A 15457-nucleotide genomic window follows, 5' to 3' on the forward strand; every position below is an offset into this window, starting at 1 on the left:
GCTTTTGGGGGAAAAATAATTAAGGAATGAATCTTAAGTCCGTCTAATCTCCCCAGTTCCTGATCTTGCCTGTTCATCCCACCCCCGAGGGTCACAGCCCCATTGTGAAGCCCAAGCAGGTTTTGGCTCAACATCTGTGCTGTGGGGTGCCTTTCACTCTCGCTCCAGCCCTCCACCCAGATATGCCCATTTGCCATCCCATTCCAGTCCCTAAACCACTGACTGTAACTGAAAAGCTAAATGGAGGAGTTCCCGTCGTGGCGCAGTGGTTAACGAATCTGACTAGGAACCATGAGGTTGCGGGTTCGGTCCCTGCCCTTGCTCAGTGGGTTAACAATCCGGCGTTGCCGTGAGCTGTGGTGTAGGTTGCAGACGCGGCTCGGATCCCGCGTTGCTGTGGCTCTGGCGTAGGCCGGATTCAACCCCTAGCCTGGGAACCTCCATATGCTGCAGGAGCGGCCCAAGAAATAGCAACAACAACAACAACAACAACAAAACAACAACAAAAAAGACAAAAGACAAAAAAAAAAAAAAAAAAGAAAAGCTAAATGGAGAGTGATCTTTGGCAGGTGAACCTTTTAATACCCTCAGGATACCCTTTCCCTCTGGTAAAGGAACATCTGCTGCTGAATTATTAAGTCTGCACACGCAGAAGGAGGTAGAGGTGGAGGAATGTGTTCTTTTCGAAGGGGAGAGTTCCTGGGGTAGAATTTCATACTGGGTGAACTTGTTGGCAACACCCACAGAAGTGGCACGTCAGACCATTCTGCCCACGAGCATTTTAGAAAACAAAATGAAATCAAATGACCCTCTGTTCGACATACACAAAATTCACTGTTTCAAAACACTTTCAACATAATTTTTGTTCCTTTAGATTTCTTGTTCCCAGGATTTGGCCCCGCCCAGCAGGGGATTACTGAATATTCTGAGAATTGTGTCTTCTGCCCTGAGTGTGACCTTCACAGTGTGATGCATGATGCAGGGATGGTCACAGACAGAGCACAGGCTTCTTAATAGGAGGAGGGCTGTGGGCGTGGGGAGGTAATTCTGTCTATATTACCAACTGCTCTCCATTAGATATCATTCACAACTTTACTTTGCCTCAAGTGTGGGAAAACTGTTTCCCCGAAGCAGCACCTGACCTTGTCCAATTCTAAGGCACAGGGTGAAGTGAGCTGAAAAAGAAGTTGCTAGGGCTGTTAAGGGTTAGCTTGCATCTGCTCTGGATAAGTTGGGAAAGCATGAGTGAGAATTTTCTGTGTCTTTTTTTTGTTTGTTTGTTTGTTTGTTTTTGGGGGCCACACCTGTGGCATATGGAAGTTCCCAGGCTAAGGGTCAATTCAGAGCTACAGCCACCGGCCTATGCCACAGCTACAGCCACACAGGATTTAAGCCGCATCTGTAACTCACACCACAGCTCATGGCAATGCCGGATCCTTGACCCATTGAGCGAGGCCAGGGATCGAACCTACAACCTCATGGTTACTAGTTGGATTTGTTTCTGCTGCGCCACAATGGGAACTCCCTTCCTGTATTTCTTATAGGCATTCTGATTTTGTATCCAGAGCATAAGAAATTCAGTCTAAGCTGTTTGGAATTCTGAAAACCATGGAGTTTCTCTTCTTTCTTAAAACAGAATTTCTTCTTAATTCAAGACATAATAGATACACATTTTTTAAAAGGAAAATTATTTTCTAAAGACTAGTGGAATCGGTTTTGCATTTGTTATCCTTAGTGTTTTAGGTACATATCAACATGAATGTATGTGACCTCAGCTCACTAGGCAGGAGGCATTTCAGTGATTTTTGAAAGCTAGGGCGGTTCATCATTTCCCTTCCACTGAGTGATCCTCTTTTACCAGCTTTAGTATTTTCCCTAGAGTATTTGAAGGAAGAAAATGTATAGAAACTTTTCTATTCACATCGCATGTCATCAAAGCCCTGTTGTGGCATAGGTTTAACTCTTGAACAGGAGCCCTTTGATAGCTCAAAATGTGATGTTCAGCAGTTATTGCTTTTTGAGAACTCCAAGAACACACAGCATTGCAGTTTTTGAAACAATCATCTCTTTTCTTTGGTTTCTCATCTCACTTGGCTCCTACAGAGACATGAGACAGGCCCTGTTTCTGTTTAAGTAGAACAACTGACATTTATTGCCCAGCTGGAAGGAGAGAGGTGGGTTGACCGATTCCTTTTTTTTCCCCCAGCTAAAAATGTGATATGGGTTTGTTATATGTTTATTTAATCTTAATTCATGCTCCCCTATAAAAATCCTGGTGGGAGAAAGAAAGCAAAGCTTCAACATATGTGTTGAACTTGGAATAAGAAACTTTAATCCTTGGAAAAACAGTATTGTATCATTTGCAGATTGCAACTAATCACAGTATATTCAGACAGTGGCAGGAACATTTTAATATTCAATTCACACAATCATGCATTAAAGTGACCTTTTGAGTGCATATTTTCTCTAAATTTTCTTTAGGCCTATATTTATTTTATTTGACTGAAACCCTAGTGGCCTGTGAAGTGAACCAGATGTTTTCCATTTACAGAAGTTGCACCTGATAGAGCTTTAGCAGGTTTGCTGGTTACCAGCTGTTAGCCTGTATTCTCAGCATCGGTACGTATTTTAACTGCAGAGAACAAATAAAAAGCTCCATTTATTGGGCACTTATGTGTTGGGCCCCTGCTCCATGCTTTATGTTCATTAGTTGATTTACTACTTAGGTGATCTTATGGGGCAGGTCTTCTTGCTAGCACACTACTTTATTGAGGAAAAAACCGAAGATCAGAAAAGATAAATTTTCCAAAGTCACGGAGATAGAAGTTAGGAAGCAAAACTGGAATGTCCGACTATAAATCATTATCGCATTAAATGCCTTTGACCCAAATGTCAGTTGGGCCCCTCTTGCCACTTCAGGTATGAATAAACAAGAAACTCACCCCCAACCAAAAATGTGAAGAAAGTCCAATAGCATGTTGCAAGTTCCTGGAACTGTGTCTTCTTTGGGGGTTCAGCTTTGTGATTAACCCATCTGTGCCACATCTTCCTCAGCCGTAACATGGAGATAAGAAAGGTTCCTACTGGAGTTCTCATTGTGGTGAGGGGAAAATGAACCCGACGAGTATCCATGAGGATGTGGGGTCAATCCCTAGTCTCACTCGGAAAGTTAAGGATCCATTGCCATGAGCTGTGGTGTGGGTCACAGATGTGGCTCAGATCCTGTGTTGCTGTGGCTGTGGCTGTGGCTGGCAGTTGTAGTTCCGATTCAACCTCTAGCCTGGGAACTTCCATATGTCATGATTATTTGGCCCTAAAAAAAAAAAAAAAAGTGAAAAGAAAGAAAGAAAGGTTCTTACCTTGCAGGGTGGTTGTGAGGATTAAACTAATCCATCTGTGCGCCAGCACACAGTAACTCTTGGGGCCTGGAGATTACTATGGATGTCACCTCTGGACCTGGGCTCTTTCTTCTGCTAAATAAATTCAGTCTATGGAGGTCTCATCCTTGGCTACCTGGGTCCTACTCCCCTGTCAGTCTCAACATAAGACTCAGTCCTTTTGATTTCAATATAACTACCCCTCCTTCTCCAGCCCCTATGTCTGTGTTTTGTAAACTTTACCAAGGCCTCTGAGGGAAGCCTGGGGAAATTTTTACATCTTCACTTCTCAGAAAAGCATATAATCTTGCTTGAATATTGGATGCACTTTTTCTTAGAAGTCCATGCTGTTCCTGTCATACTATTGTTGCCTTGTCTCCTGCTAATCCCTGTTCTCACAGCCTGACACTTCCCTTACTAAGATCTTTTCATCACGAAATAACTGCCTAAACAGAATCTTGGAGCTGGCTGTTAGGTAGTTTTTTTTTTTTTTTTGACTCTGATATGATTTTAAGGAAAGGAAGCCTTTGTTGTTGTTGGTCTTCTTTTTTTCTCCCTCCCTCCCTTTCTTCCTTCTTCAGTCTGCCTTATTTCTGTGTTACTGAATATAAGAAAAGTACTGAATTCACTGGTTAAGTATTTTTCTAATATCAAGAAAAAAGTGTCTTTAAATGCTATTTTGACCCTTTCCAGTGCTATTGAATTTTCAGAGAATCTTTCCTTTTTCTCTCAGTTACCTCTTGGAATAGTTCACTGGTCATGCTCACCTCCTAGGTCTCACACAGACTGAGTGTGGAGCCCCTGGGGAGCTGTTATCTGAGAACAAGTTGCCCCTCTGCTTTACCCAGGGTGCCTTTCCATCTTGGCAGGATAGCTGTCCAACGCTGTGCTGCCTTTGGACTGCCTATCTCTCCTCAAAAGTAGGCGCTCACTTCCTCATGGGAGCAAAGCAGGGAACAAGCAAAAGGCAGTAAGTGGCTATAGGAGAGAAAAGCCTGGGCAAAAAGAGGACATGACCCAAGATGGGCTGACCCAGCAGAGGTTGTTAATAGGAAGTGTGTGCATGTGTGAGTGTGTGAACATACACACATACTTAAATACTTATTTTTTCTAATTATATATTTAATGCTTATAAAATAATTTTGCTCAGGAAATTTGGAAAATATGGGAAAAACCTAAAGGAGATAAGTACAAATATCTGTAATTTCACCATCCAGAGTAATGTCTGAAAAACATTGCTATGTTTCTTTCCAGTTGTCTTTCTATGACTATACACATGCTACTTATATAACAGATACTTTAGGTCAGAAATGACCGTATCCTTATTCATTATCAGTAACCCGTTTTAGGCTAAATTAGAATAAGTATGTTTTTACCTGATACAGGGAACTTACTCCCTGGCCCTCTCTGATCTTCACAATGTTCTCAGATCCTATGCACTATTCCAGTGAGCTCATTATTTAGTTTAATCTACTAAGCTTGGTCACATGCCTCTCAACATTTGCATTTCTGCTCACTGTCTTGTAAGATGCTTTCTCAACCCTTTGGCTAAATGTAAATAGCCTCAATTCTCTTTACCTCGGTTGGCCCCATCTGGAGCATCCCATGCAGGAGTACCTACTTACATGCAAAAGTTTTTACACATGGATGAGCTACAGGAGACATCTGTTCCTTCACAGGTGCTTGTGAAATGGATCATTTCAGCATTCGGAAGCAAAGCTTATACTCAGAGGTATAAGCCCAGATTCAGGTCCACTTCTCCAGATACAGTTTTTTCATCTACTAAGTGGGATATTAAAAGTGAGCACTTGACTCAGATTGTTCTAAGGATTCAACGAGATAACTGAGGAAATCTGCTCAGCCCAGCACACAAAATATGGAGAGTACTCAATTTATGAATATAATGGTTCATCAACCACAAGATTGTAGACCAAAGTATTCCAGGGACATTTTCCTAAGGTGAGTCATATAAGGTGGAACTTTGCTGCAAACAGTAACTGATATGGAAGGTTAGTTGAAACGAAAGTAATGGAGCAATACAGTAGTGGCAGTGGCTACTTGAGTCCTTCCTACATTCCCAGCACTTCACAGGTTTCATTTACTTTTCACTGCAATCATAGGAAGTAGATACTTTGTCCATTAGAATATTTGAAGTCCCAAAGCAGGCTGGCTTAAAATGATGAGAAAGTTTGTTCTCTTTCTTGACAGGAAGTCCAGAATTTAAGAGGTCTGCAGAATCGGTTAATTCAGTGATCTACAATGTCAAGTGCAATTTTATTCTTTCTCTTTCATCTGCCATCCCTATATCAGCTTCACTCTCAGGTTATAGGCAGGATGGTGGTGGTAGTTTCACACACCACAACCAAATATAGAAAAGTCCAGAGTGAGATCATCTCTTTTTTGTGGCTCTGTCTTAAAAGTGGAACAGTTTCTCCAAATGCATACCACAGATTTACAATTGTGCTTTAGTGTTCAGAATTTTGCCTGTTTCTGAACCAATCACTAGAAAAGCAAATATATAATTATTCTTAGATCAATTGTGTCCACTCCTGGAGTTAAGGGCAGGATTAACTGCCCTGAAAATCATGCCTGCATGAGATTGGGTGGGTACTTGGCAAAACTGGGGTCTTCTTAAAAAGAAAGAATGGATGCAGAGTTGGTACCCAGTAGCATCCAATTAAAGGATCATTCCTATTTTTCAGTGAGGAAACCAGCAATCTTAAAGCTTAAGTCAAGTGTCTGATGTTCTGTGCCTAGCACAGGGCAGATATAAAATTATAATTCCTGGTTCATCTGACTCCAGTCATTACACATCTCTAAAACAGGTAACAATATAGCTGTCCTGTATCCTTTGCAAATATTCAGACCATAAGGGTGCATCTGAAGCAAGATTCTTGCAGGAGATTGTAAAAGCTCGTGGAGCAACTGAAACCTACCACTTAGTGATGTGGAATGCTGAGAATGCTGCGTGTAGCCATCATGATCTGGCACAGAGCCAAAAGTGAGGTGGCGCCTCTGGAGAAACAGTAGAGGTGAAAAGGCTAATCCTTCAACAGTGACAGGTCGTACAAAGAACATGCGTAGTCTTGTGCCACAGTCCATGCTGTCAAAAGGATAGTGAAACAGAAAGCAGTGTCTTCATCATATATCAGTGATGTTTCCAGTGCCAGCTCCCAGGTTCTGTATTCTTCACTGATATTTACTTAGCTGTTCATCATGAGATCAAACAGAAGGAAACACCCTTCTCATCAGTATGCATGATGGGAAAGAGAATCTTGGGGAGTCAAACTTTTTGCCTCAGGCCCCACTGTTAGAACCTGAGTTCTTCCACAACCAGGTGCTCAAGCCACATTCCTATCTCTCCAACTCCATCAGCTGCCCTCCCTTTCTTTGCCCATGGACTCCATCCTTGACCTTCCCCTCAATTCGGGTGCTCTCCTTGAGTCTGTCTTTAAACGTAGCCTGAATGCCAGTGATGTTTGGCTCTGTGTTTCAGACTCCTGCCTTTTGCCTAAACTGCAGGACTTGACCCCAACTACCTATGGACACCTTCAATCACCTCAGAGGCTTCTCAAACTCAGTATGTCCAGATGCATTCGCATCTCCTCTGCTCTCACCAAAGCCAAAATAAAAACATTTATTTCTGTTCTGCAGTCTTTTGAACTGAATACCGCTATCCAGCCCATAGTGCAAGATGGAGTCCTTGGGATTACTTTGACGTTTGACTCCTAACATCTCAGGATACCATATCCTTCTGTCTCTTATTCTATCCAGCCATCTCCGTATCTCCATCCCTGTTGACTCTTCCCCAGATCAGGCTTTCATTGTTTTATGCTCGAGCTGTTTTATGTCTTTGCCTTTTCTCCTCCATCAAACCCGTCCTCCATGCTGCCACTGCAGGTGACACAGACAGTGTCATCCCACTTCACTGATGAGTCCACCCTTGTTTACATGATAAATTCATCCTCTTCAGAATATTATGTAAGGTCCTTCTCAGTCTTGTCCCAGTTTGCCCCGAGAGGACTTTCTGGCTCCTAGAGAACTAATATATATTTTTTGTGACTCAGCACACAGATTTCTGCTGGATTCCCCAGATAGAATCAATAATTTCTTCTTCTGTGCCCCTCCAGCACTTTATATGTACTTTGTCGCAGTGCTTGTAAGCATTACATTGTAATACAGCTTTTCTTTATAGGCTGTGCCCCTTTGAACTGTGAGGAATATGGTTTTCTTTATATTTCTAGTTCCTTTTTAGCCAGTAGGGCCTGGAAGATAAGTTTTATTGAAAATGAAATAACAGCTTTCAGCTATGTATGTATGTGAACTTTTGTAGATAAATACTAAACTAACTGATGCCTATGTTTCAGTTGTTACCTTTTTTTTTTTTTTAACCTTCACATCATTCACATAGGTTACATATGCCCTTGTAACAACTTTTATTTTGGGTGGTGATCCTCACTCTTAAACAACAAGGTAGGCAGTTCCTGTCGTGGCTCAGGCAAAATGAATCTGACTAGCATCCATGAGGACGCAGGTTCAAACCTTGGCCTCCATCGGTGGGTTAAGGATCCAGCATTGCCATGGGCTGTGGTGTAGGTTGCAGATGTGGCTCGGATATGGTGCAGCTGTGGCTGTGGCGTAGGCCAGCAGCTATAGCTCTGATTAAACCCCTAGTCTGGGAACCTCCATATGCCATGGGTGTGGCCTGAAAAGACAAGAAAAAAAATTTTTTTAAATGAAATAACAAGGTAGATGATGTTGCCCTTTTGTCCTTTCTATTCCTTGAAAATCATACCTATCACTTTACAGGTATGTTTGACATCATAAGAGCTGTCCGTTTCAAGTTGGTGCTTTATGCCAGGCCTTGTTCCTCATTACTATACGTGTATGAAGACATTTATTTGAGTTATTTCCATAACTCAGTGACCTTGGTTCTGCTGTTTCCCTGATTTACCAATGAGAACACTAAAGCACAGAGAGGTTAAGTAAATCACTTTAGATCACACCACTTAATCAGTGATTCAGCAGGAAGAGAACCCAAGCTGTCTTGTTCTAGAGCCAATGATCTGGACCACTCATGGTCTTTGGAAGCACTAACAAAGGCCTCATTTCCATCTTATACTCACAGGTAATCATTTGTTTTACCAAAGATATATACTTGAATTAAAATTTCAAATGATCAGCAGCAAATATGAATATGTTTAATTTTCCTGCTTCTGGCATCTCTTAGCTGGGACTCAGTGCTAACCTATACATTCTTCTGCTCGTGCTTTGCATCAAGATGTTCATCTCACACTTGCTTAAACAAATGACTGCTCTTCAAAAAAGATAGGTAATAAGAGACCTGAGCCATTAACTTGCTAAAATGTTTCACCCATTGTGCCATTTAGATCTTTTTTCTCTTTCATCCTTGTAATAGCACACCCATATTTGTCTTACCAACCCTGATAAATAACAGAGACTCTTGCTACACACTACAAATTTGTTGACTTGGACCTTGAAGAAGAAAATAAAGTGAATATTCCCCCAATCAGCAGCCATTAAAGGAGGAGGCCCTTAATTATTCTGCTAGAATTTGAATCTGTGGCTCTGGGGAGTCTGAGCATTTCAAACCTCAAGCTGAAAATTATTAAACTTTATGCTCCGTGTGTGTGTGTGTGTGTGTGCACACACACAGGTGGGAGGTGGGGCAGGTAGTATAAAGGAGAAGAATAAAATCCACTTTATTTTTTTGCTTTGTTCTTCAGTGCCGCACCTGCGGCATATGGAAGTGCACAGGCAGGGTTCAAATCAGAACTGCAGCTGTTGGCCACAAAGGATCAGAGCTGCATCTGCAACCTATACCACAGCTCATGGCAATGCTGGATCCCTGTCCCACTGAGCGAGTCCAGGGATCAAACCCACATCCTCATGGATACTAGTCAGATTCCTTTCTGCTGTGCCAGAACAGGAACTCCCCAAATGCACTTTGAACATCGTGGTCAACCATTATTCTGTTTACACTTTGGAGAGAAGAGTAAGGATCCTGTCCCACCAAATAAAGCATAATCTGCCCTAGAGATCTTTCTTACTTTGCCACTTTCTCTCTGTCTCCCTCTGCTCCCTTTTCCTCCTCTCTTCCTTTCCCTCCCTCCCTCCTTCCCTCTCTGTATGTATAATTATCTCACTGTTCTTTCCTAGTTAGTGCTCTTGAAGAATCAGTTTGCTATTCCTTTGCATTTGTTCTGGATCTTTTGTGCCTTTGCGTGGCTTCTCCTCACCTCACGTTTTGGCCCCCACTTTTTTTCTCCCCACACTACCTGTTTAGGATACAGTGTTCCATCTGAAGTATGCACTGAGCACTGGCTTGGGGACAGGCTCCCTCTGCAGATGAGGAAGGCTTGTTTCCCCAGGCCAGCCCTCCAAGCCTCCCTCTCTGCACAGGGGTGACCATGCCCTTTCTTGTTCTGTGGGTTCTCATTTTTACCTGTAATTGAGTGTCACTGCCTAAAACGAGTGACACTCTGTGAGGGTTGCTCCTGGGAAGCAGGAGAAGGCATGGGGATGGAAGCAATCATGAATGTGTAAGGCTGGACCAACCTGGGGCCTGATTCGTTCAGATTATAAGAGACAAACTTCATGGAGCAATTAGACATTGGCAGAGCTAGGCACTAACCAATGATCTTTCCCTTCTTTTAATTGTTCCATAACATTTTTCTTCCCCAAAACTTAAGACCTGCCCAGGCTTCCTTGGTGGAAGGGGTGCTTTGGGGTGCTGAAGAGAGAAAGATGGAGTTCAAAATGTGTGCACTCAGTCTCATCAGAATCCACTTGTAATATTGTTTGCCGATTCTGCACTGATAAGCTTTCCTTTTACTAGGCATCACAATTGATGTTGGGGTACTTAAGCTCATTCTGTCTCTGCTAGGCAGAGAGGGATGCAGGCAAATAAAAACCACACATGTGGTTTATCTCTGATGATTTACTGTTCTGAGGAGCATGACAGGGAAGGAATGCCATGTTTTGGAATTCCCGGCCCGATGGACATGTGTTCCTCACGTGCTGTATTGCACCAACCTTCCCTATCTGGTTCAGGCCTGTTGAGTAATCCTGAGTGTTAGGAGGCCTTTCCAGTGCCGCCCTCAAGAAAGAGAAACCCTGCTGCAGGCTAACTCCTTAGGATTGGAAAATGGAACTTCACTGGCCCAGGGAATGATTCATTTCCTGTCATTAACAGAGTGAAAATGATGTAGTTTACAGAGTTCTTTAAGCTGTGAAAGTACATTATCCTAAATACTCAATTTCCTGATGGATGGCATCAGCTCTCCTAATTTCCTTTCTGCTTTTGGATATTTCCAGATTCTGGAGGCTGTTGGAACATGTGCTAAGTGGTCCAGGTGCTCAGTGTGCAGTAAGGGGAGAGAGAGGAGATTACACTAACTCTGCCCTGGGATAAAATAGTGCCGTCTGCTTTCTCCTGAATGATGTATTGCTGTTTAATCCTCATGTTGCTATAGTACCTTTCTAAATATTTAGGTGTTGGATCTCAGTATAAAACTTTCATGTTCAGGCTCACTTGGGCATAAATCAGCTAAAACAAAACAAGCAAACCAAAAACCAGAACCCAACCTCCCACTGAAATTTGCAGTGGGTAATATTTGTAGATAATCCCTTCTTTGGATTATTTTATTCAGAAAAACAAGTTGGCATTAAATAGTCTATTTAGTTCACTTATTGACATTGTAGGTTTATATAATCATAGGTTTGAATTTATAGAATACTCCTTTTTAAAGAGCTCAAAGAATTTAATCCTCTTTCCTCCTTGTTTTCAGAATGCCCTCAGGAGAAACAAGGTAACTAAATTTCCCTTCTACCTGGTGGTAAAGGGCCTAGACTCACGGAGATGTCAAGTGAATTGCCTAGAGTCATACAGCTAGGGTTGGCATCTGGTGTAAAAACTTGTCTGCTTGCTCGCTTACTGTTTAGTGCTGTCCACACTTGACATTGATAATTGCATCTCAAGTGGCTGATAATTTCTGTGTAAGGGATAACTGAAAAGTGTACCTCAGGCTGCAGACTTGTGTATGCCTGGGGCATGAGAAATGAGTCACCCGCACAAGAGCTTTGTGAGCTTGGCATTATTACCCCTATTTCCCAAATGAGAAAACTGAGATTCAGGGATACATAGCTGGTAGAGCTAGTGATAGTGTTTGAACCTCCATCTATCCAAGTCTACTGTATTGGCTGCCTGTGGAACATATAAAAGCAAAGATACTTGAACATGAAGCAAATACAGTAGGAAGTGGGGTTCACTGACTTCTGGGGAGTCAGTATTGTGAGAGAAACTTGAGTAAACATTTCAGATAAAATTTAATTTGCTAGTTCCTGGTTATAATAAAATTGTGAGTATGTGTTTCCCTCTGGCCAGAGTCAATATTCTAAAAGAAATTCTGAGGGTCATTGCGAATGGGGTTTTTCTGTGTATGGGTGAAGGAAAGGAGTGTGAAAGGAAAGGAAGGTCCTTGAAGAGGACCTTCCCACAGTGTGGCCTGTTTGTCTTTGAAGAGGTGTGATTTTGGACAAGGACACTGGGCAGAAAGAGAGAAGGGGCACTAAAGGGAACCGTTAACATGATGTGATTAGCCTTGAAGGGCCCCAGGCCCTCCTCACCTCAGTGAGAAAAATAGCAATATCACCTAAATGCCAAAATCCCAGAGGAGGGCTGAAAACCAGAGAGAGGAGAGAAGGGCTTCAGACACACCAAAAAGGGGAAAGGAGAGAGTTACTGCTGGCTCAGGCCCTCTTCGCTGTCCTAGGAAAACTCCTAGGAAAACTCTGGCTTGGGAATCGAGTCCCGTTTTTGCTCATGATTATACCCTGGGGTGGTATTTGAAATGTTAATAGATGCCAATAACCTGGGACCAGCCACTCTACAGGGACATTGAGTGTAGTGCTGAGTGGGGTTCTGGAGGCCCTCTGCCTTTTCAGGTGTTCGCCCTTTAGCTGAGGGATTTGAAAGAACTCCAGGGGTTCCAGATGGGATGGGACATTGGCTGAGGCAGTATGAAAGAACTTCAATATTTTAACAGCTCAAACAGTTATAGTGGCACATGCCAATTATATCACTAAAGCTTAGGACGATCCTGGCATGAGTAGGCATCCAATAAAATTGTTCATGAGTTGTAATCAGCTAATTTGAATATAACATAGTTAGAGTTCTGACTGGTCATTGAAGATACAAACTGCCGACATCTGTTTTGAGTTCCTCCTGGTGTAAGTAGTCCACAGGATCTAAAGCCATCCATGTAGGTTCCATTGAGCTACCTCTTTGCCCTAAGAGATGGATGAGGACCTCCTATTAGAGTTGTGTCCTTGACCTTTGTTGGGTTTCTAAATCCTTTGTTATTTAATGACATTTTTGAGCTTCCTTCCTAGGGGAGCGCACATATGCACCTAAATGGAAGGATGTAGGTACTGGTTTAGGGGGTTCATGTGTCCTTGGAGGTCCACCTCCAGGAATTAAGTGTGAAATATGGAGGAGAGCAGCTGCTAGGAGTGGCTAGGTGAGGGCCAGGGCCTACTTGCCTTTGAGCAAAGAATACGTGTAACTCATCAAAACAGGGCTTGGGAGGATTCTGCAGCATCTAGAACTTTCATGATGTTCTATTTTTCTCAGTTCCTGTCTTTGTGCCTGTAGTGATTATCAGCATAAACTTTTAAAAAACAAAAAAGGGGTTTGTGTCTATATAGAAATGGAAAGTAGCATTCGTGTCCTAATTTGTGAATTGAGTTTGATTTACACAATAGGGTAGTGTATAAAAACCTGCACATTGTGACCATGCACTTCCTTCTTAGTCTTAGTATCATTTTAGAGAAACAAGAGGTTCTTCACGCTGCCAGAGCCTGTTTATTTTAACACCCACCATGGGGAACCCGCCTTCCTGTTCCCCCACTGGATATAAAAGCTGTTAGATGGTGAATCCTACAGATCTAAAGAGAGGAATTTCTGGCGGGTGGGAGGTTGAATGATTCACTTCCTGATGTTAGTACAGTGAGAAAAATTTCATTCATAAATGTTCTCTCACTTGCAGCAACTTTAGCTTTGGTAGGTTTTTATTACTGGATCATTCCAGACCCTGATGAGTCTTTGGCATGGTCTGGAGGAATATGAGGACACTTGTTATTCCACAGTGCAGGAGCCACTCCAGGGACCAGAGATAGACAGTCATCCTGAAGCAGAAGTCAGTGTGATGCTAGACAAAATAAAGTGGCAGTTTTTTTTTTTTTTTTTTAAGGTATTGTGGACTCAAAAATAACTCCCACTGAGGTTAAAAAAATCCTGTGGCTGTCTAGCCCTATTGCTGTCAGATGAGCCTTCATTTTCTCATGTCTGAGAGTTGAGTATTTTAGGCAGAGGGATTTAGAGAGCCTCTGCAATTTGATGTTGAACCTGAAGTCCTCAAAGGTGAAGGCACTTGCTGAAGGTCAGTGGCTATACAGGGCATGGCAATGCTTCTACTTGGCTGGAGCAGGTCTGGTGAGAATAAAGCCAAAAATTGGCTAAAGGAAACAATGGTGGTAGGTTCGGAAGAGGTCAGGAAGAAAGTTTGTGCTCAATTCTGTGAGCCATAAAATAGTACTCAGCATCTCTGGATGTGAGAGTGAGAAAACCAGCAGGATTTGTCCTGCTTCAGGATGACTGTCTATCTCTGGTCCCTGGAGTGGCTAGGAATGCAATGGGTCGGGTACATTCAGTTGGTGTATTAAAACAGATCACCTACTTAGTAATTTTGCTTTGGAACTTCCATGAGTTTGCTCCTCAATCACATGGTAGTCCTCACCTTTGCATCCAGAGGAGCCCCATACTCACATGGTGGGCTGGCAAGACAGCCAGGGGTGGAGGGCAATCAGGCAATGAAAACATGGTGCCAGAAAAGAGGTAAAGCAGAGGTCAGGGGTGAGGTTCTAACTGGAAAGAGGAAATGTCAAAGTCACATAATCAGGGTCAGGAGCTGAGGAGCTTATGGGATTTGGAGATCATAAGTGTAGCTCACTAAGGCCCAGGAGGGCAGAACACCAACATCCAGGGAGAGAACCAACACATGTTGGGCCTGTGAGGCAGGCTCTGTGCTTCACACTCCTTGGCTCATTGCAGGCCTGCATCAGCCCCATTGTCATGAAACTGGCTCAGAGAGGTTCAGTTACACCAAATCACACATCTTGCCTCCGCCAACATTGGAGTGAGGACTTGGTCTTGAATCTGTTTAGTGGCTACTGGGAACTGAGGTGGAGCTGGCCATGGGAGGAAACTTTGGTTCTCATCCTGGTATAACAGGAACAGGTGGCTAGTCTTTCTTTCAGGTATAAGCCCAAATGGATGTATATGACAACCCCACAGAACCCAGAGGAGTCCAAGAATACGAAAGATTGGTGAAGTGTCTGCTTTCTTTTCACCTAGCATGGCTCGAGGCTGGGCTCCCTTCCCCCTCACCAAGATCCCTACTGTTCCCCAAGGTGGATGGGTTCCTTTGTTCCTCAGCAGGAAAGGAGGAGACAGCAGAAACTTGGTGGGTCACAGGTCAGGAGAGCATCCATTTCTGGGGAACCTTATATATCTCCCTATGGACCACTTAGAAAGACTGCTGATAAGAGTATGAGTTCCAGGGTCAGAATATCCAAGTTTTATCTGGCTCTGTCACTAAATGAACACATGGCCTTGGGTAAGTTATTTACTTTCCCTGAGCCTCAGGGTCTACATCTCTACAACGAGCTAGTACTGTTAGTTTCCCTTTCATGCATTTGCTTTTAGGATGGACTGAGATGATATAGGAAGAGGAATAGATTAGTATCCAAGAGAGGGTAAGCTCAAAAACGTTAGCTGTGGCCACAGTGGTGATAATAGCCCATGCCAGTAACCCTCTTCTACTCATTTTCACATTGGTGAGGAGTCATCTCTCAGCTTTATCTGGGAAGGTGACCCTGACGAGGGATATGTTGGTGGTGGTTGACCTCGTAAAGAGAGTGTTGGTGAGCCTGCCTGAAAGAGGAAGGGTGAGCCACTCCTGAAAAATGACCTCTCTGCTGGTGAAACCAATGCTCTT

General features: G+C 43.0%; 1 protein-coding gene across 2 annotated transcripts in view; it reads left to right on the plus strand.

Annotated features, from left to right (window-relative positions):
- Nucleotides 1-15457, plus strand: part of LOC146395592 (uncharacterized) — a 795612-nt gene that overhangs the window by 107191 nt on the left and 672964 nt on the right. The window lies entirely within an intron of this gene.

The sequence above is a fragment of the Sus scrofa genome, chromosome 16 (assembly GCF_054392235.1).
Source record: "Sus scrofa isolate SSC_HxYL_T2T_F1_AM1 chromosome 16, Sscrofa_HxYL_maternal_Yorkshire_Landrace_v2.0, whole genome shotgun sequence".
Lineage (NCBI taxonomy): Eukaryota > Metazoa > Chordata > Mammalia > Artiodactyla > Suidae > Sus > Sus scrofa.